This window comes from Rosa rugosa, chromosome 1 (assembly GCF_958449725.1).
Source record: "Rosa rugosa chromosome 1, drRosRugo1.1, whole genome shotgun sequence".
In the NCBI taxonomy this organism is placed as follows: Eukaryota; Viridiplantae; Streptophyta; class Magnoliopsida; order Rosales; family Rosaceae; genus Rosa; species Rosa rugosa.
The window spans coordinates 46016214-46037494 of record NC_084820.1 but is presented as its reverse complement, the minus strand read 5'-3'; the positions used below and the strand labels follow the sequence as shown (position 1 = coordinate 46037494).

Here is a 21281-nt window from a genome sequence, read left to right as displayed (position 1 = left end):
CTATGATCGATGCTGGGGTGCCGCCGGACAGGCAACAACCGTTTCTGTGCTTTTCCAAAACCCTAGTTTCGTCCCTCTATTCTCGGAGCAAAGTGTTACGCTGAAAATTGATAGGGTATTTCTTGGAGAGATATACAATTGGACAAACTTAATCTCAGTAAAAAGTGAAAAAGTTAAAACTCTTGAAAGTAGACAATGTATAATTATACTACCATTAGTATTCTCATTATCTGTTTAAACTTTAAACATAGAGTAAAAAAATTAATTACTTTTATCTTTATGAATCAATGACCCTATAGATAAATGAGACAGTTTATGGTGCTTCCCAATTTTTTGTTGTTTTTTGCCTCATAAATGATTATAATTGAGACATTAATAACTAATAACAAGAAGTCCTTAATTAAAATTTAAAAAGGATACAGATGCTCTGGAACACTAAAAAAGTTTCGATATGATTGAGCTCTTCGAGACTTCGACGCCATTTCTTTGTCTACTCAAGGGGTAGTCTTGAGCAATCAGGACAAAATTATAAATAAACACTTTCTAGAATGTAGCAGTAGCAAACTTTAACAATCGAGTAAAGATGCAAATCATTAGTAAAGAAATACATCCAAAAATCTAAGGGCCCAATTGCTTTCCCAAGTCTTTTCTTCTTTCCCAACTCCTTCCATTGTGATTTCCATTTTCCAGTTGGCAAGCACAAAAATTTGAACACACACCCACAAGACCATCGATCAAGGTTGAATTGAAAGTTTGAATTATGTGTTTCCACCTTATTTAGGAAACTTTTATAGATTAAGAGTAGGTAAAAGCACTAAAACAGATCAATCAGTGCCCAGAATTCTTGATAGTCCAAAAAAGGGGTTAGTGTTTGACAAGTTAACTGCGGTAGGTAATTCCATTTGTATAGTGCGGTTTGTTGTAAAGTTTAAAGTATAAGCCATGAAATTGTGGTGGAGGATCTGGCCCAGATCATTAAAAGAAAAGAAAACGAAAGTGGAAGACAATGCTTTGGAGTCGATCCTTCACCAAGGAGGAAAGGAGTTCCGGAACAAGAAATGGCCTCTCGATTGTTTTTGAAATTCAAATGTATCAATATTGTGTATTAGAGAGGAAAGATGTCATGTTATAAAAGTGACAAATAAAATATAATTAATTATATCGAGATCTTTTGTGATTAAAACTTAACACCTAACAGGTAATTAAGTTGAGACGTATAAGTACAATTGTGGGCTACAAGCCACACTTGTTGCTGTTTAACATGATATAAGAGCAAACGCTCTTTGAGATCTAAATCTCTCATACAAAATTCCGCTGCTGAAATTCTAAATAATTTCTTTTGAAGTTCTTCATCTTTTATTTTTTGGTTGAAGTTCTTCATCTTAGCCATACCAAGAACAACCTTTTTTGCTCTCATACACAATACCCATACCAGATCCGTACCATAGCCAATTATCCATACCAATACCTAAACCAATACTAGAAACAGATTCATACCATATACCCATTCCATATACCCAGAGATCATCATCGAATCTAGACCATAGTTTCGGTAAAGATCGGACTGGAACTCGGACCATAATTCCAGCAGAGATCAAACTCAAACCAGACCCAGATCACCAACAGAAATCGTGCCCAAAATTAAGGGAATACCAAGACGATCCGACTTGGACTCCGACCAGAGCAGAAACTTCTGACATCCTCTCCCAGATTCCGGCGCTGCCCAGACTGTGTGATTTCTCAACGAACACCTATGGTAGAATTCGCCGGACCTTCCAACCAGACTTGATCGAGCTTCTGTTCATCTAACAATGACGACATTGCTTGTCTTTGTTGCTTACCGGAGTAGCCAATGTCGTGCAGCCATCATCGTTGCTTACCGGAGCAGTCACCGTCATGCAGTAGCAGGTCGATTCAGTGGGTTCGATCAAACACCGGCCTCATCAACATCCAGAAGGCTAGAATTTAAGTACTCTGACTGTGAATTCTGGCTCCGACGGTCCGACCCGACCTGCATCAATCCAATCCGACCTGACTAGACCTGTTACCGAGAAAAAAAAAAAAAAGTCCGTTGAGTTGCAAAATTTAGGGAAAAAATAGGGAAAAAAGGTTGGTTGGTTGAAAACCCGAAATGGCAGCTCAATCAAAAGATTATAGGAGATTATATTTTGTACCAATAATATGTCTCTCTCCAAGATGTCATTGATGATGAATGAGGTAAATTAGTACTTTTGCCAACTTAGCTACATATGGCCACTCTTTGAAAAATTCAAACTTTAAATGGAAAGATATGTGATAATTGACTCAGGTGCAACTGATCATATGGCTCATGATCCTAGTGTCATAAAAAAACCTATCCCATGCTCGTATGTCAGCTGTCACTAATGCCAATGGTGACGCATATCCTATAACTGGTGCTGGTTCTGTATCTTTGACATCCTCTATAACCCTAGACACAGTTTTAGTTGTCCCTTCTTTATTGAATAACTTGTTATTTGTGCGTCAAATTACTAAACAATTATATTGTTGTGTAATCCTTTATCTTTACTGTTGTGTCTTTCAGGACATCCTCACATGAGAAATTATTGACCGTGGTATTGAGAATGGAGGATTATACTAGATGAAAATGACATATGCAGGTGACCTCCGTACAAGTGAAGTATACCATATTCAGAAAAATGCTTCTACAAAAAAAAAAAAGAGAAAACATATGGTTGTGGACTTGTGGCACCAGAGATTGGGACATCCATCATTTAGCTACCTGCATAGTTTGCTTCCTACCTTGTTCAAAACTTGCAAGGTGTCTAATTTCCAATGTGAGACATGCATCTAAGGAAAGAGACGCCGTGCTAGCTATCCCATCAGCAATTCTCGCAGTGTTATGCCATTTGATTGGATCCACTTATAGATTGTCTGAGTCATATGCATCATTTGTATTTTCATTATCTAGTATTATCATTCCAAATAAAGTGCAGGAAGCATTAGTAGATCCCAAATGGACTGAGGCAATGAAAGTTAAAATGGAATCTTTGGAGAAGAATGATACATGGGAGCTAGTACCAAAACTTCAAGGAAAGAAAACAGTGGATGCAGGTGGATCTATACCTTAAAGCATGTTGTTGATGGGACACTGGACAGGTACAAAGCAAGGTTAGTTGATAAAGGCTACACACAGACATATGGTTTTTATTTATCAGGAAACATTTGCACCTATAGCCAAGATTAGTACTATCCGTGTACTACTTACTGTCTCTAGCTACAAACTTGGATTGGCCTCTGAAGCAGTTTGATGTGAAGGAATACATGCATCTACCCTAAGGCTCATTGCACCTTCACAGGAAGGAATGGTTTGCAAATTGAAGAAGTCTCTATATAGACTCAAGCAACTCCCAGAGTATGGTTCGGAATGTTTAGACAGTCCATGAAGGTATTTGGCTATGTACAAGTAGAGTAACTCATATCACACTTTCTTCTTGAAGTGCAGAAAGGATAAGATAACTGCCCTGATTATCTATGTGGATGATATGATCGTGACAGGAAATGATCAGGTAGAAGTAAAGAAACTGGAAGCTTACCAATCATCTGAATTTAAGATTAAAGATCTCGGTGTACTAAAGTATTTCCTTGGCATTGAGGTGGCAAGATCAGAAGAAGGCATTTTCCTATCTCAAAGGAAATATGTTTTAGACTTACTCATTGAAACATGCATGCTAGCTTGCAAGCCTGCTGTTGATGCGGTGTCGGGAGCCGCTATCTACAGAGACGAGGAGGTTGGACGCCCTATACCGATACTTGTCAACACATAAATAGGTCAAGGGGAGACCGGGGTTGTTGATGTGCTCATATTTTCCTATATTTTTATGCCTTTTAATCTTAGTATTTATGCTTAGTTCTCCTTATTTTGAGTCATTTATGTTAATTTAGTGTTTTTGTAGGTTTGTCTATAAAGAGAAGAAAAGAAGCTAGTATGAGCTAAAACGATTGCAACATGCTTTGTAATCCTGAGTCACCAGAATCTGTCTGTGCAGAATATCTAACTTCGCCGAATTACTGGGAGTCATCCAGATTGAATCAGACAATGAGCTTTATATGCATGGAAAGCTACGGATGTCTACTTTCTGTATAATTTTACGGATCTCGATTTCGATACTTCAAGAGAAAGTTATGATTGTTTGAGTGAAGATAGGTCAGACAGGAAATCTACTCGGGATTTTACAAACATTCGTGGAGAACTCAAGTTCCGTGGCACAAGATCATCAATCCTAATGTTTCAAGGAAGTTAATTCAGATGAGGATTCAATGAGAAACTTATTCCTACTTCTACAAGAGATATTTCAAGGTTTTCCCATTCCAAATGAAGAAAGGAATCTAAACCCAAGTTTTACAAGGAAACATGAAGCCAAAGATGAGCAGAAATCTTCACTATATAAGGGAGCACGAATTTTACATGAAAAGGGAGTCTCGGGAGCACATTGAAGACGCCTAAGGAGCGGAGACGACTCACCCATCTTCCCCTTCTTTTCCCTTTCCATTGTTTTCATGTTTTTCCTATGTTTTAGTTAGTTTTATTTTTCTAAACCTCTTTTCTAGGGCTATGATGAGGCCCTAGCATGATTGTTTACATGTTTTGATATTCAATTGATGGATTAATAGTTTATTTTTGATAAATTCTTAATCTCTGCTTGAATTGTTGCTTATGTTAAAGATCTATTGATTCGCGACCTTTAGGGCTTTGCATCTAGTTATCAGAAGGTGAATTTGAGGCGTACCTGCAATATAATTCAAATTAGCTTCATGAGATTAAGAATTGTGAATTACATTATTGTCGTACCTGAAGTAATGGTTTGCATGACTCCCTTGTTTTCTAGAACGTAATGAGTCCTATATGTTAAATTTAGGATTAAATACTTGTTACTCCTCAAACTTTTCCCTTAAAAACAGTTTAGTCCCTCGCCTTTTAAATTAAACTAGATAGTCCTTATTCTCTCTAATTCTCACACAACAGGTCCAAAATGCCTATTATACCCCTCACTTTCACTTTTTTTTTCTTTCTTTCTCTTTTTTCTAATTTCTATCTCTTTTATTTTTTTTTATTTTTTTTCTACTTCTCTCTCTCTCTCTTCTCTTCTCTCTGTGCACAACGCAAGTCAAAAGCAAAATGGGGCAGGGAAGCTCCAAAGAAGACACTGGTGTTTCTTCAGCTTTAGAGTCGTCCTCCAAAGCAGGAGGATGTGGAGGAGGAGGAAGCTCCAAAATATTGAAGGAAGCAAATTGAAACAAATCAAGTAGAAGAGCTTCCCTTTTCTTAGCTCACAGCAACACATAAATCCCAGTTATAATTAACCTTCAAAACCAGCAACAAACCACCAAACAACAAATCTGACTTTCTTCCCTGTAGCTCTAAACCCCAAAACAGAAGACACCCAAAACTCAATTCAGAAAATAGAGAACAACCCAACCAAATTGGAGGAACATGTCGTGAATTTTGGAGCGGGAGGCACCGAAGGCAGCGATCGAGCTGCTGCTTGAGGTCGTTGAAGAGGCCGCGCCTATCGTCGAACTTATGGGAGTTGGGGGAAGGGAAAGGTTGTCGTGGTGGTCGAATTGGAGGAACATGTCCCAGGCGTGACTGCACTGGGATTGGTTGAGGCTGGAGTCTTGTTCGAAAACGTCGAGCAGTTGATGGAGATGGGCGTAAAGGTGAGGTGCTTGATAGACGTTGCGGTGGAGGAACAGACAGAGATGGGTGGCGTCCTCGCTATGGCGGAAGTAGTCGGAGACGAGAAGAGTGAGGGAGTTGGACTGGGCGTGGCGTCCTTAACGAGAGAGAAAGAGAAGCAGAAAAAATAAATTAAAAAAAGGATTAAAAAAAAACAGAGAAAAATAATTAAAAAAGAGGAAGTAGGGGTATAATAGTCATTTTGGGCATGTTGTGGACCTGTTGTGTGAGAATTAGAGAGAATAAGGACTATCTAGTTTAATTTAAAAGGCGAGGGACTAAACTGTTTTTAAGGGAAAAGTTTGAGGAGTAACAAGTATTTAATCCTTAAATTTATGTCGTACCTGGATAGACTGCATGCTAGGATATACGACCTCTGCCGTACCTGGAGAGAATCATACACTTAAGGAAAACTATGGTGTAAGTGTCGTACATGAACTTAGATACCGGAATTGTTATCTAAAAGAAACAAAAGAATCCATCGGTTGGTTCAAAACGTAGATAAGATTGCTTGTGGTTGATTCCGACACCCTAGGCTCATCACCATCATATTCTTACTTTTAATCATTATAAACTCTTTTCAATTTATTTAGATTCACTTTTTAAGTTTTTTATTTTCAAGTTATTTCCCATTATCATAAACTCTTTCAAAACTGTGAAAATCATAAGTCTTAGTTTCAGTCATTGTGTGTTTCTTAGTCGATTTGTGCTTATTGTTTTGTGTGTTTTTCGTTTAATTAACGTAGGTTTTCATATTGTGAAGTGAACTAATATCCTCGTGGGAACGACAACCCATTTTCTTCCATTACTATACTATATCCACCCTGTATACTTGCAGGAATTCCATCAGTTGTCGGACTATAACCCTCTGATGCCTAAGTCAGTATCTGTTTTTGAGATAAAGACAGAGAAAGGTATAGAGTGTAATAGTGAACTTGCTTGATTGGGAAGGATTTCCCCTTTTTGTAGGTGATATTGGGCGGAGTGCTTACTCAATCTTCAATGTGGGAATGTTTTCCTTATGTATGTCAAGGGCTATTTGATTGATGCTTGGCACATGTTTCTTAGGCTTTGGAGGTCTTTTCATTGCTTTTGGTGATTATTGAGATGTACATTTCTGAGGTTTGCACCTTTCTGCCCATGTGGCGTCAACAAGTCCCCTAAGTCCCCGATCAAGAGTCCTCTTAGGTGGGGACTTTATTTCCTGGCAAACATCGGGATTGTACGGCGAAATGGTCACCGGGAGTCTTCTTCCTTGGGGCCTACCACCCTACTCCCTGGTCTCCCAGTCCCCCAAGTCCCCAGACAAGAGGATTCGAGGACCGAGTCCCGTTGAGTGGGTACTGCCGGTGTCATGGAGTATACTTGGCGTTTATATCTTTTATCCGTTATTTTTGTCTCGTATGCTGTCTGTGGTGTATTATGTGATAGAGAGTAGTGGGAGACACGTACGTGTTCCCTTGGTGTTTGTTAGTCTTGCGAAAGGAGGTGTCTTTTCCCTTTCTGTAACCTTGCATTAATGATTTGCGTAACCGAGGTGACGGCTCGCGTACAAGGGTGTACAAAGGGTCAACTTTTAGACATGTGTCCGGATCCTGGAGGACATGTCCTTTCATTGCCGAACTGCTGCAATGGTTCTCTAGGATTGTCTGTCTATAAAAGGGTTGGTGTGTATGAGAAGTCTCCATCAAACATATCCTCGTCTTGTGTTTTGCTTCACAAGTTCTTGTCAGTGTTGAGATTTCTGGAGTGCTTGGATCTGTTCTGTGTTCTTGTGGGTGTTGCCCTAGCGATCTGGTGTTCTTATTCTCCGTTCGAGAGCTGCGATTTACCGGTGCCTTTTGAGGTACGTATGGCTGTACTTTCTTAGATCATGTTCTTTGTCGTGTTCTGTATTCTTGCTCTTCCTTTTGTTTGTGGCTTGATGCATGTCTAGATCAGACTCCGGTGGTAGATAGTGTGCTTTTTATGTGATTTAGGTATGGTGTTCTAAGGTTGTACCAGATGTCTGGGGGGGGGGGTATGAGTTTGTGGGTTTCTGAGTAGGGGTTTATGGTTTTTTTTTTGGTGAAATATGGCTTTTTTTGGGTTGTTGCTTGTGATGACTTTGGTGTAGTGTTATCATGTTAGAGCCTGGTCCTCTTTTTGGTAAAGAACCGATACTCATCTCTAGTGACGAGGTGAGTTAGGAATAGAGTGGTTCTACTGGTAGCACTGTTGATTCTTTGAATTTGGCTCACTTTTAGTTGTCCAGTTCCTCGAGTGAGGCTTTCAAGGGCATCAATACCGAGAATCTACTGCGGGAGTTGCTGATGGCTGGCCGGGAAGAGGGTGAGACTAGACCTCCCGCTGTTAGGGCTGATACATGTTTGCCTTCTAATGTGGCAATGGGTGCTGGTGGCGTGGGTTCCACCTTGTCTGATAGGGCCCCGGTTGACCCTTCTGGTCGTTCCATGACTGAAACTGAACTAAATAAGTTCAGGGTAAACTGGAATGTATCCCCTGATGTTGAGATGAGGCCGTTGCGGGAGGGGGAATTGGCGAGCGACCCACTTGCCTGTTGGACCGCTGTGTATGAGTATCAATTCCAATTCCATTGTGGGTTGTCGTTCCTATTGAAGGAGGCGCTGCAGTATTTGTTGGCTTGCCTGAATGTCGCGGTGGGCCAGATCCCGCCGAATACTATAAGGCAAATCATGGGGACATTAGTCTTGTGGAGGATATGCGGCTAGAACTTTCCTACTTATGATGAGTTCAACTCGTGCTACCGTTTAGAGTACTCGCAGAAGGCTGGGAGCTCCGGGTATATCCAACTGAAGCCTACCGGGAGGTTTCCCAAAATTGTGGACAATTTGCCTACGTCCATCTATAAGCAATGGCGAGACAAGGTTTTCCTTATTGGTGGTCGGTGGCAGAATGCCGACATGTTTCATCAGGTCCCGAATGCCTTTCAACCGATAGGTGAGTGTTTTGTCTTCGTGTTTCTTTTTGTTTTATGATTCTTCTTTGTCTGACGCTCGTCGTAGCTGTATAGTGAAGGGGTCATTTCACATGTCTAAGTCGAATATGAAGAAGATCTGGCGGTGCTGAAGTCTTTCGGGGGTGACTTCGAGCGTAGCGCGTACCGGTTGTGTAGGCTAGCCTTGTACGTACAGTGGAGGTTGGCATTTGTCCTGGTCAGTGTTGTGCTACATTTGTGCTATTATTATTATTATTATTTTTTTTTTTTTTTTTTTTTTTTTTTTTGGGCTTACGCCTTTGTGCTTGCAGAATCAATGTGGTCAGAAAATACCGGGGGGAAGAACCCGAGCCCCTTTGATGACGTGTCTGATATGGACGTCATTAAGGGGTTGTGGCAGCAGGGTCATCAAGCCCGAGAGGCTGATATTGACTTGGAGAGGATTGAGTTGATCCCCACGAAGAAGGTGATTGATCTTCGGCTGTTTGTGGATGATTATGCCTCGTATCGGAAGAATGTGGCTACCCATCTTGGGATAAGCCCCCGGCTTCCACCGGTGGAAGAGACTGAGGAGGTTGAGGATACCTATGGGGAGGCAGCTGAGGTCAAGGGTGGTGATTCCGCTGGGCCAGAAGCTGATACTGGTATCGAGGTTGTTACTGGGATTGAAATTGGTGGTAGAGAGAGCATGGACCTCGCCGACATGCCTTTTTTGCTTAATAGTTCGTGTTGGAAGAGCTGAATCGGGGTGTCGAGGTCATAGAGGGCTCCATGGTACAGGAGATGCTGTTAGATAAGCGCCCCTATGCCTGTGCAACTGGAGAATGAGCCCGAGTTGGGGGGTTCCCATGCTGGAAGCGATGGGACCGATGTTTGAGGAGACAGTCCATGTTGGTGATGGCGCGAGGGAGGGAGACCAGGTTGCGCGGAAGAGGGCGTATAGCTCCAAGAGCCAGTCTAATGGGCATTCTGGAGAGCCCAAGAGGGCGAGGGTAGGTGGTTCGCCCTCGCGGGAGCGCCGAGGCCACCAAACTGAGGAGGGCGAGGCTCATACTACTGTGCTGCAAGTGTTTGGGTCGGTTACCGCTGTTAACCCGATCGTGCTTGAGATGCTTCATGACCTCCGTCATGCCTCTCGTGATAGCCATCTTGTCAATACCTATAATGTTATAGTGGACGAGTGTAATATTATGGAGAGGATGATGCAGGTGAGTACTTTTGTTGTTGTTCTGTCACTCAATGTTTGCTTTTCTTTTGTTTTTGTTTTTTTTTTTTTTTATGATTGGTGATTGTTATGTGTAATCTGTGAGGATGGTGTATAGCACTAGGGATGCACTGAAGCTGCACCTGCAAGCTCGTACCGATAGGGTCGAGGGTAGAGAGAGCGTTGCAAGAGAATTTGCAAAGGGAAGTCGCTGGTTTAGAGCAGAAGGTGAAAGATGTGAAGGGCGTGTGCCCTCCGAGTCTGGTTTGAAGGGATGGGGCAAAAGATTGCTGGTTTAGAGGCGACTGTTCGTGAACGGGACCGGCAACTGGAGGAAAAGGATCTGGAGATTGGTGGTCTCTGCTCCCTGGAGGACTTGCTCCAAGAGAAGGAGGACGAGGTGGACATGATGCGTGTTTTGGTGGATGAGAGAGTTGCTGAGGTCGAGGAGCTGCGACCCCTACGGGATAGGGTTAGGGAGTTGCAAGAGGTTGTTGACAGGATTTCTGACCAAATTACTCGTGCTCAGCTGGCTGGGGCAAGCAATATGCAAGATTCCTACGATCGGTCTCCTCACTACAAGAAGAAATTTGCTAAGGCTTTCAATGTGGGGGCAAAGCAGTGGTTCAAGGATGCCATTGATGGAAAGTGGATAAATGTCGATCGTATGAAGAGGGGTTTGCATGAGAGGTGAGTCAAGTAAAATGCTGAGAGGTTGGCTCGTGGTCAGCCAGAGTTAGCGCCGGAGCAGTCTTTGCCGGGAGAGCATTGGACACTTGGGCCCAGGCAGTTGCAAGGTGGGTCTGGCCTATAGTCTCCTCCTCCGACAACTGGGGTTGGACTGTTGTCTCCTTCCGGAAGGGGTCAGGCTTTCGGCGGGACAAGTTTTCACCTCCCCCGCCAAGGGAGCTTGGCTCTGGGGGGCCCGTGATCCGGTCGTCGGGGGAAAGAGCTTCAAGTGGTGGTAATAGTGGCTCGACCTAGCTGAGGGGTGATGCCCGGGTAAGGGTGGTGTCACACCCCTAATTTCAAATAAAGAAATTCGAATCCGAAACGCGATAACTTAACAAGCACAAGAAAACACTTAGAAAAATTTTCATTTAAACTATGCAACAAAACAAACCAAGCTCACCAATGTCAATACCGACTCGTTGTTTAGAGTTACATAGTACATTACAGAGAATTTACAAATTAAACTGAATAACAATTCAATAAGTAAATACACTCACCACTCTCACTACACAGCGGGAGATTAAAACTAAGAGTACCCTTCTACGTCCACGCTACGAAAAGTATACCTTAGCTTCGACGATGGTTATTCGAGATTCTAACCTGCACAATAACCCTACACCACAGAATAGTGCACTTGGTTGAAACAACAAACTCGGTAAGCTTTTGCAAGCTCATATGAGTAAACCTAAATAACACCAAAAACACCTTTCTGACTCAAGAACAATAAACCAACACAATGATTAATTCCAACATCAGAATCCTTTTTTTTTTAAGGAACACACAGGTCACTACCGTGACAAATCAAATCAATAAAAATGAACAAGGAACATAAATGAGAAATCAAACAACTCACGCTAATGCCAAGAAAATCACCTTTCAACACCAATAAACGATCTTACAAAAAGACTCGTTTTCAAAACTCGACATCCTTACCTCTCAAAGGTAACATACATCACTAAGTGATAAATCATATTATTTCAACTCACACCATAATATGAAACTCATGTCCCTCTTGGACAACAAAAGAAAGCATACACTCGAAATTCTCTTTTAAAAACATGTACTCCTGAGTGGTTATCCCCCAAGCAGTACAACAGCAGACAAACTAGAGCTCTAGCTGAATCGTAACCAATCACCCAGCCAAAGGCTTGGTATCCCGATATTCCTGCACTGAGGTTATCCCCGAAACCTCCGGACCTCAGGCCTTTCGACCCTCGGAACAAAACATTTAAAAAGGTTCCACTCGACCCAAAAATGTTACACCAATCTCCAAATACCTTTCAAAACAATATAAATCAACATTCTCAAAATATATTGTTTTCCCCCGAAATCAGGTCACACAAACCAACCATGAACACCAAAGTGAAATTGTACTCTTTACAATACTCGGTTTTACAATCTAAAACCAAATCCAAACTCAAATACTCTTTCAACACAATAAAATCAACAATTTACATTTCCGACAAGAGTAAATGATCCAATATAATAATTCAAATAAAATCACAATTATTATACTTCACACAATGGCACACCATCCAGATATATATTTCACGTAAATATATACACACACACACACACACACACGTAGTCATCCACTTAGGAATGCCACTAATACCAACTAGTTCACGATCGCAAAACTCGAGAAAAATCATTTTTATACTTAAGATCTCATTTTCCATACCTGTGAACCGCAGTCCTATGAACCGTAGTCGATCGAGTTCATATCATTTAAAACAAATATTCATTTCCAAAAACGATTTACATTTATCAATTAATTCCGAACAATAAGTAAATCCATTCGTAAATGAACCACGTGAGATTTACTCACCTCTAAATCCCGCTGCGTCTTCTCTTACAGCAGATATAAGATATCAAATACGCTCCGTCAGTCACCTAAGTAAAATACGATCTTAACTTAGTGCCCAAATCAAAGACGATTAAAGTTCGAACCTCCGTTTGAACTAAAATCTCGAAAGTAATGTCAATCGAGGTGAAATTTCATCTGAGACAACCCGAGGTCTCCGGAATACTTCTACAATCAATATATCAAAGTTATAAGTCAATCGGACGGCCGAATCCTCACGGATCGAAAACCGATTGAACCGAAAACCCTAAAACCCTAACATGCTCATACGATCTCTAAAAATTACAAACTATATATCGAAATGCTCGTATCGACGAGTAGATCACATTGAGGGACATAAACTATTCCTGAAGTGGCCGGAAGCTGTCAAAAAACTCCGCCACAGAAAGTGGCAGAGCCGCCGCCGACCTCTGAATTGGGCGGCGAGACCTATGCCAAACTCTTCCTCTCAACATGTACATCAACATTCATAACTAGCACAAAGTCTGAATCAAAGCCATTTGGCCGGAATTCACCTCGAAAGATTTGAAATCCGAAGAACCCTAGATTCCCAATCTTCAAAATTTGATCTCCACAAGTTAAATCGTTGCAAGCCACCTTGGAAAAAAACTTCTACGTCCTCTGGGCTCCAAAAGCCCCCAAGAATCGCCGGCTATGGTGGCCGGAATTGTGAGTTCCAAGTTGGCCCAAGATAGCAGCGCCGCCACTCCTTTCTTGCGTTGTTGCGCCGTCCACGGCCCGACCCAGGTGATGAAACTTACCCACACTTGGAGAGGGGAGTGAGGCGAAGAGAATGGGACCGGTGGCGCTCCGATTGGTGACCGGAGGAGGAAGAAACCGACCGGCAAAAATATGTCCCCGACTTAGGCTCGGGAACGAAGAGAGAGAAAGCTTTCCAAAAATGGAAAGTTTGGTATTTCCTGATATTTTTGGATTTTTTTTTTCCTATTTAACCAAAATGGGTGGAAACTTTTTCTGTTGATCGTAACTTCTTCATACGAACTTCGATTTTCACAATCCGCAAGTTCACGAACTAGTATCGACGCGCTCTACAATTTCCATGAAGGAAGTTTTCACATAATCCTAATGTATAAAAAGTCAACCCCTGAGACGAAGCATTTCGAGCGAATAATTGATCGAAATAATTTCCGCTCCTCCCTTGAACCACGAAATCGCACTAACGAATACTTTATTAATTCTAGGAAACCATTAGGAATTAATAACAATTTTTTGGGGTATTACATGTGTTCTGCCCTTCCCATTGGATAGGTTGCGGTCTCCAGGGTTGTCGGGATCTCCTAGAGGACTAGTGCCATGAGGTGGCGGGCTGCAATCGGCTCCCCTACGGGGTGCCGCTCCCGGGGGTCTGAATGTGTCACCTGCATGTGTTGAAGGTCAAGGTTCTGGTGGTTCCCGGGTTCCTCAAGGTTCGTCACCAAGGGCTCGTCAGTCGACAGTTGTGAGAGGGTCGGCCTCGCCTTGAGTTCTTCATCGCGTGGTCAGCAGCAGTAGCCGTAGCAGGGTGACAAAGGAAAAGCGTCCGAGGGTAGGATATCGAGTGGAGACAAAGGGACCCGTGGCGGTAATGGTCGTGAGTAGACCAGTAGGGAACTTTGTTATGTTGATTTTATTCTACTATTTTAGTATGTAGTATTTATGTGACGCTGATAGGCGGTACACTGGCCATTGGGCCCTATTTTGTCTTTTGTTTCCTGGGAGTCCAGTGCTAATGAGTAGTTTTTATATTTTCTTTTTATAATGTTGTGCATGTGTGTGGGCCTTATGCATTGTACGTCTTGCTGGAGGTAGGGCGGTACCGAGGTAGGGAAGTTTTCCTATATGACCCAGTGGCCCGAGCCGTCTGATAAATTGTGTCGTTGTAACTTTAAAAGTATGAACGCGCCTTGGCTGGCTTAATGGATGAGTTTGCCGTTGTGCCCAAGAGTGTTTGTGTATTTGCCTTGGCTGGCTTAATGAATAAGTTTGCTATTGCGCCGAGAAGTGTTTGTGTACTTGCCTCAGCTAGCTCAATAAGTTTGCCGTTGTGCCGGGAAGTGTTTTGTGTACTCGCCTCGGCTAGCTTAAAGAATATGTGCCATTTAGTGTTGGAGAGTCTCCAGGTATTCATCACGATTGGCTTATGATAAATTGTTCTGTTGTGCCGGGGAGTGTTTATGTACTCGCCTCGGCTGGCTTATGGATAATTTGTTAAATATGTGAGTGAAAGAAGATATCCCCGTTGTATTCCTGATTGTCAAGATAGATGGTATTACAAGCATGATATGTCATCATACAAAATATAGAGTCATGGCTAAAAGCTAGCTGGCTGTGGTTGTGATGACTGGGATATGCGACAAACTTAGGAAAACTGAAAGGAAATAAGTAACGAGAGCTAATGACGGAGCCACTGGTATGGAATTAGTTGGGGTAGTATCAGAGGTGCTGTGAGTTCCATGGTCGCAGTAGCTTGATGCCGTTGGAACCCCGGAGATAGAAGGTTGCTGGTCCCAGTGCCTCGATAAGTTCGTAGGGTCCATCCCATGTGGGTTTCAGGCCTGCTGATGGGGGGATGACCTCCTTCATTACCCAGTCCCCCAGTTCGAGTAGTCTAGATGTGATCTTAAAGTTGTAGTACCGGGTGATGCGTTGCTTGTTGTTGATGTTGCAAAGATGGGTCCACTCTCGGTGCTATTCGAGCAAATCGTTGTTGAGCTTAAGTCCTTCGCTGTTAGTGGAGGTGTGAAAGCATGCAACACGATCACTGGGTGTTTTGATCTCTACCGGTATTACAGCCTAAGTACCGAATGCCATGCAGAAAGGTGATTCCCCGTTTGCCACTGTTGGTGTGGTCCTGATTACCCATAAGACCTCCTGTAGCTTGGCGGCCCACAGACTTTTGGCGTTGTCGAGGCGTTTTTTCAAGTTTTGCTTGATTATCTTGTTCACGGTTTCGACTTGACCATTGGTTTGTGGGTGTGCCAGGGATGAGTACATAATTTTTGTGCCATATTGGGCCACGAACTCCCGGAGTTGGTCATTGTCAAACTGTGGAACGTTGTCTGTGATTATTGTCTCCGGGATGTAGAATCGACAATACATACTTCGCCAGAGGAAGTTAATGACTTTGGCCTTTGTGATGGTGACCATGGCCTCGGCCTCTACCCATTTCATGTTGTAATCGACAAAGACGATGGCGAAGTTGAACTGTCCTGATGCTGTTGGGAATTTTTCAATAAAGTCCAGGCCCCACTGGGTGAACGGCCATGGCGAGATGATGATGGAGATTGGAGCAAATGGCGTCCTCGGGAAGGTGGCAAATTGCTGGCACTGTGTGGATGAGCGGGATACCATTTCAACGTCTCGCTCCATTGTGGGCCAAAAGAACCTGGTGCTCATGGCCTTGTATGCTAGAGATCTGGCTTTTGCATGGTTCCCACAAACTCCTCCATGTAGCATTTGTAAGACCTGCTGACCGTCTTCCGAGGTGAGACATTTGAGCAAAGGGAAAGACTGTCATCAACGGTACAACTTGCCTTCCTATAATGTGTACAAGAAGGCCCGCCGCTTTAGGCATTTGGCCTCAATCTTATCCTAAGGCTCCGCTCCATGTGCTAGGTATGCTATGATTGGGTCCATCTGGCAAAGTTGTCGCAGTGGTTCGACCATGAAGATTTCTGAAAATGACCTTAAAATGCTTGGTTTGTTGACTATCTCTATATTTGTGGTGCCAGTATCAGTGCCTGGAGGAGCAGAAGCCAATCGTGCCAAGGCGTCCGCTCTAGAGTTCTCCAGTCTCGGTATCTGTGTGATTGTGTATGATTCGAAGCGTTGCAATAATGCCCCTGCTAAACTTTGGTAAGAACCCAGATGTGACTGTTTTGCCTGGAAGTCCCCATTCACCTTATTCACCAATAATTGGGAATCACTGAATATATGCAGGTGTTTGGCCCTGAGTTCCCTGGCCAGCTGAACTCCAGTAATTAGGGCTTCGTATTCGGCGGTATTATTGGAGGCCTTGAACGAAAATTTGAGTGCATATTCATATGTGGAGCCATCAGGGTCTGTGAGGATTATATCGGTGCCGCTGTGCTTGTTATTGTGGATCCGTCAACGTGCAGGTCCCATACCGCATGGTGCGCTACTGTCAGCTGTGGTGGTTCTGGTAAAGACTGGGTGTCCTTGGGAGGGATGAATTCAGCTATAAAATCTGATGCCGTCTGTCCTTTGATTATTGTCCGAGGTTTGTAATGTATGTCAAATTCGTCGAGTTCGATTGCCCATTTTACCAGCCTGCCAAAAGTCTCTGGTTTCTGTAGCACTTGCTTCAGGGGGTGATTGGTGAGGATGTGTATGATGTGGGCTTGAAAATAAGGGCAGAATCGTCTGGTTGCTACTATTAGGGCCAGTGCGAGCTGTTCAAGCTCCGGATAGTGGGTCTCGCGTTGGTGAGTCATTTGCCTGAGTAATATACCAGTAGTTCCTCGGTGTCCTCCCGGCGTATGAGTGCGGCACTTATTGTTGTTTTTTAGACTGCCATATATAGGAACAGTGTCTCTCCTGGTGTTGGCTTTAAGAGTAGTGGTACTAAAGGCGTTTTCGTGTTCCGGCTCTCACAGTATCATTTCCTTGTGCTGTGTCTTCAATATTTTGAAGAAAGGAGCACACTTGTCGGTAAGGTGGGCGATGAACCTGGCGAGAGCTACTATCCGCCTGGTGAGACATTGTACTTCGTTTCTAGTGTGGGGGGCTTCCATGTCTAGTATAGCCTATACATTCTCAGGGTTTGCCTCAATTCCTCTTTTGCTGACAATAAATCTTAGGAACTTGCCGCCGCTGTCCGCGAATATACACTTTTCTAGGTTTAAGCGCATGCCGTTAAAAAGGATTATTGTGAAGATGATATCCAAGTTTTTGATGTGGTCCTCCGCCGTGAGGCTTTTAACCAGCATATCATCAACATAAACTTCTATGATTCGTCCTATGTGTTCTGCAAACATTGTATTAACCAGCCTCTGGTATGTGGCCCTGACGTTTTTTAAGCTAAAAGGCATGACCTGATAACAGTACAGTCCCTTATCGGTGGTGAAGACGGTGTGGTCCTGATCTGCCGGGTGCATCTAGATTTGATTGTATCCTGAGAATGCATCCATAAAGCTTAATAGGCGATGGCCGGCGGTAGAGTCTACAAGCTGGTCGATCCTGAGGAGTAGGAAACTGTCCTTTGGGCATGCTTATCTAAATTTGTGTAGTCTACACACATCCTCCATTTCCCATTTGGTTTTTTGACCATGACCACATTGGAAAGCCAGGATGGGTATGATACTTCTCGGATGAACTATATGTCTCGTAATTTCTTTACCTCTGCTTGGATTGCCTTGTACTTTTCCTCATTGAATGCCTTCACTTTTGTCGTACCGGTGAGCATGTGGGGATGATGCTAAGTTTGTGGGTGATCAATTCTGGAGAGATATCGAGCATGTCAGCTTATGACCAGGCGAACACTTCCTGTTTGGATTTGAGGAAGCCGATTAGTGCCTCCCGTAGCTCAGGGTTAAGGCTGATGCCGATACGGACCCTCCTCTTGGGATGTTCATTTGAAATGGGGACCCATTCTGTTTCCTCAGTTGCATCAGGCCTTGGAGCTTTGTCATTCTTGATCCTTTGTCTGTTAGGTTCAGGGTATTCCCGAGGGTCGTCAGGTTTATTCGAGGGTGAGGGCTCATCAGCCAATGAGAGTATCTCGTGCCGTCCTCTGGCCCTTGCTACCGTGAGTGAGTTGCACTGCTTGGCTACTTCTTGGTCGCCTAGGATTGTGAGGATTTCGCCAGGCGTAGGTATCTTCATCATGAGCATGTGTCCCGCCATAAAACATTTTAGTCCCCATATGGCATCTCTCCCCAATATGATGTTATAGAAAGAAGGGCAATTGACTACGATGAATTGTACTAGGATGGAGGCGACAGTGGGGTGGTTTCCTAGAGTAATTCAGAGTATGTCGGAGCCAAGTGGTTTAGTGATATCCTCGGAGAAGCTGATTAACTGTTCGTGATTCTGGTAAAGTTTGTTCCTTCCTTGTCCGAGTCCCCGGTAACAGTTATTGAATATCACGTTTACAGCTGCTCCAGAATTGATGAGGACCTTACCGCAGATGTAATGGTCGATTTGCATGGTTATTAGGAAGGGGTTCCTATGGTGCCGGCGAATAGTGTACTCCATTATATTAAAGGTGACTGCTTCCCATCTTACCTGCTCGGACTCATGACTCTGGTGTATGCCGAGAATTTCATTGCCTATGCTGCATTGGCATTTAATCTGGCAGTGGGTTACTCCTCTGGCGACACCACCATGTATAGTCATGATCTTGCCACAAACTTCAATGGCGTTGACACTAGTAGCAGGAGCCTTTTACTGTTGCAGCTTACCATTTTGGATGAAGGTCTCAATGATGCTTTTGAGGGCATAACACTGATTGGTGTTATGACCGCCGTCTTCATGGTATGTACAATACTTCCCATTGTCTACCCAATTGTGGGGTCTATTGGTGAACTTCTTTTTGGGTAGTGGAGGTATGATGTCTTTGTGGTTATTCCAGATTTCCTCATAGGAAGCGGTCAGGGTGGTGAATACCTCGTATCGTGGTGGTTGTGTCGCTTTCGTGTATGGAGCGTCACGACCCCTATTATTGTTATATTATTGCTTATGATTTTCAGAGCTCTTGCGTAGCCGTATGATCCCTTACTCTGGCTATATCCTTCACGGTCTCACTAGTAGTCTCGCTGACTATCATTGTGTCATTGTTGGGAGTGTACATGATAGTTAGTGGTGTCGATGCTCCCCTTGTGTTCTTACTTGTTCCAGTGTCGGGGTTTCCGAATGTGTCAAGTTCTGCCTATGCATGTCTGATGGCTGCGTCCATTAGGTGGTCGTAATCCATGGGCTGATATGCATTGATTTATTAAAGAAACAGTACTAGCTGGAAGGCCTGCCGAAAAGCTGTTTAGACTAGGTTCCTATTAAAGTTACAACATTTTGTGGCGGCGGACTGCCAACGGGTTACAAAAGACTTGAAGCTCTCCCCTTCCCATTATTTTATCTGGAATAACTGGGCGGTGCTGTGGAAGTTGCTAGATCTGAGGATGAATCTTGCGACAAACTTATCAGCCAATTGTTTGAATGTGTCGATTGAGTTAGTAGGGAGATTTACGAACCAACTCATGGCTTCGTCGGATAATGTTTCCTCAAAGGCGTGGCAGGCCATGGAGTTAGTATACTGGGTGTTGTTGAGTTGGGATCGAAAGATTTCCAAATGGTGGTATGGATCGGTCATCCCTTTGTATCGATCCATTTTAAATAGTTTGGATCCCGGTGGATGCTTTTCTGCCTGGACCCGGGGAGTAAGGGGCCTGGTTTCTCCTTGAATCCTGCCTATATTGGGCGCTAGGAGGCCCGCTGCTAAGCCAACTCGATCCTGGATTGCAATCCATGTATTGTCTCATTCATCTGCAAGAGTAATCTGGTGTTTAAATTGGATGCCGGGGTCTGGTTGGTGACCAGGGAGGTGCCATCGACGATTGGTTGGGGCGCCGGTGGTGGTGGGAGGTGTTGCATGTTGTCAGGGAACAACGTTGCGTTCAAGTATACTAGGGTGGGGCACCCGCCCGGTCACGTCATCAGTGGCAGTTGTTGAGGAGTCCGCGAGTGGTGTGACCGTAGCGGGAGTAGCCGTGGTTCCTTGCAGGTTGGGCTACCTTGAGGTGGTGGGTGCCGCTGGTGTGATGGCCGGGGTGCTAACGGCAGATAAGGTGGGGAAAGGGGTGTTAAGCATCACTCTTTCGAGGGTTGAGTTCTGCTCAATTCGCCTTTGCAGAGTGGCCTGCAGTAATCGTTTCTTGGCTTCCAGCTTGGCGAGTCGATTTTGAGCGGTGAGATGATGTGTGTGCTCTTGGGCCATTCGCTCTCTTAAGTCATTTACATCTCAATGCATGAGTTCGTAGGCTGTGACTGGGTCTGGGACTGGTCTATCGGAGCTATTGGTGATCGCGGAGCTTGTGTTCCCCGGGGACATGAAGTAGAGAGTTCAAGCTATCGTGTCCCCGAGATTGCTGTCATCAGCCATGGTGGTGAGCTTGTGGTACCACCGGAAGAGCTCATTCTAGCGCCAATTGTTGATGTGGTGTCGGGAGCCGCTATATACAGAGATGAGGAGGTTGGACGCCCTATACCGATACCTGTCAACACAGAAATAGGTCAGGGGGAGACTGGGGTTACCAGTCTATAACCCTCTGATGCCTAAGGCATTATCGGTTTTTGAGATAAAGACAGGGTAAGGTATAGAGTGTAATAGTGAACTTACTTGATTGGGAAGGATTTCCCCTTTTTATAGGTGATATTGGGTGGAGTGCTTACTCATTATTCGATGTGGGAATATTTTCTTTATGTATGTCAAGGGCTATTTGACTGATGCTTGGCGCATGTTTCTTAGGCTTTGGAGGTCTTTTCGTTGCTTTTGGTGACTATTGAACTGTACATTTCTGATGTTTGCACCTTTCTGCCCATGTGGCATCAACACCTCATGCAGATACGTCGATGGAGCAAAATCATAAGTTAGCAGAATATCCGGATCAAGTGTGATTACATGCATTATTATACGTGTAATTATATCTAAAATACTAGAATTAAGCTAATCCTCAAGTCAATTAATATGTAATTAATCCACTTTTATTTATTTTATAGGAAATAAGCGGAGTTACGGAAATCGAAAGAAAATGACGTGAAAATGGAGCAATTCAGAGTTTTTAGCAAA

The 21281-nt window shown here is 43.6% G+C and overlaps 1 long non-coding RNA gene across 1 annotated transcript; it reads right to left on the bottom strand.

Moving 5' to 3' along the window:
• Positions 1–1135: 1135 nt before the first annotated feature.
• On the bottom strand, positions 1136–2396 carry LOC133738794 (uncharacterized). The gene is made up of 2 exons (XR_009860270.1): positions 2127–2396; positions 1136–2041 (listed from the first exon to the last, which is right to left on the bottom strand). It is a non-coding gene; the product is annotated as an uncharacterized LOC133738794 (long non-coding RNA).
• Positions 2397–21281: the final 18885 nt, after the last annotated feature.